Source organism: Camelina sativa, chromosome 14, assembly GCF_000633955.1.
Source record: "Camelina sativa cultivar DH55 chromosome 14, Cs, whole genome shotgun sequence".
Taxonomy (NCBI): Eukaryota; Viridiplantae; Streptophyta; class Magnoliopsida; order Brassicales; family Brassicaceae; genus Camelina; species Camelina sativa.
In genome coordinates this window covers 28,097,352-28,099,088 of record NC_025698.1, presented here as the reverse complement: position 1 = coordinate 28,099,088, position 1,737 = coordinate 28,097,352, and positions in this window count along the sequence as shown.

Below are 1,737 nucleotides of genomic sequence, written 5' to 3'. Positions count from 1 at the left end.
AGCCTAACCCATCCTCAAGGTCCTAAGCAAACTACTCACAAGAACACATGGTGAAATAAGTCAAAAACCCAGAAAATATTGAAACTTGCATCATTAGAAAAATGAAACAGAGATCTACAATAGTGATGAAGAAATAAAACTCAAAATCTTAATATCTTGAAAATTATGAAACCAACAAAATACAAGAATCTAGTCTTTTTTTCTTAAACAAGTACAAAATCTAAAAATAAAAGAAAGTGCAAAAGGAATAAATCTAAAAAAGGTAAAAACTAGGTTTTAGACTCTCTAAAAAGCTGGACTCTTTGGTGGCTGCAGGTACAAGGGCCTTATATAGGAGATGAGGTGGAAGCCCTAAAAATACAAAAAGTCAAAGCAGTCAACGGCTCGGTCAACTCGACCAGTGCTCGGTCGAGTGGCTGGTCGAGCTGGCTTCTCTCGTGCATTCTCCACTCGGTCGAGTCCTTCTCAGCACACGGTCGAGTGTCTGGTCGAGTGTGCGGTCGAGTTGGACTCTGGACCTTGATTCTTCAGCCTTAACTCTCTTGTTTTCTCCTCAGGATTGCTTCACTTCTCCTCAGCATTGCTTCCATGCTCCTTAAGCTCCAAAATCACCTGTTTATGCATGAAAAGATGCAAATGCAATGCAACTATACTCTAATGCATGATTAGTCTAAATGGCCTAATGGCCTAAATGCATGATTAGTCTAAAGATGCAAAAGTTGTGAATAAACTAAGGGAAAACAAGGTAAAATATATGAACATCAACACCCCCAAACTTAGTCTTTGCTTGCCCTCAAGCAAATAATCAAGACAAAAGAAGGTAGGTGAGGTTTGAAAGTGGGATCTCAGCTCCTAAAGCTTGCAAATAGACTATCTAGAATCAATGTCCAAGTTACTAGTACTATGATGCAAGTTGAATGAGCTATACTTAAAGACTTTAGACAAGCATATCACAACCTTCACTGATTTGAGCCTTAGACATCCACATGCATTCAAATCAACCATTTCCTTTAACATTCATTAATCAAGAACATGAATCAATTCTATGCAATGCTTAAACTCATTTGGCTTGGCAGTAAAAGGTTTAGAGACAATGATGGTCTCTTTTTAGAGTAGGGCTTATCAATATCAAGGTTCTCTCATAAAAAATGGATTGAGCTTTAGAAGAATGCTAAAGGTAAGAACACTTAGACACATACAAGAACAAAACCTTGTCTACCCAAAGGCACCCAAAGTGTTTATCCTATCAATCTAAACCCAATTGATCCTAGTGCTACCCTTTAACTTCTTTTCTTCTTTTTCACCCTTTTCTCTTTTGGTTTTAAAGTCTTAGGAGAGGTTTCTTATTTGATCTTTCTAGTGGAATGGGGGATTCTTACTTATTTGCTATGGTTCTCTTTTCTTCTTATTCTTAAGACATATAAGCATTTTGCTAGACTTCTCTTTTCTTTCTTTCTTTTCTTTAACTAGAACCATCTTTAAACAACCTTATTCTTCCCATTCTTTCACTAGACTTTAAATTTTCTTAAACACATTCCCCTCCTAAAGACTCTAACCTTTTCTTTCTCTTTTTCCTCTTTTCTTTTCATAATAGCCAAGTCCCAAACCCAACAAGTGAACCACCTAGTCCTATCTAGTTTGAAAAATGCAAACTAGAACTACACAAGGCTTTACTCTTGTCAGTTCAAACCTAACACTTTCTACCAAGCTCAATCCCAAAAATAGGCCTCACACACA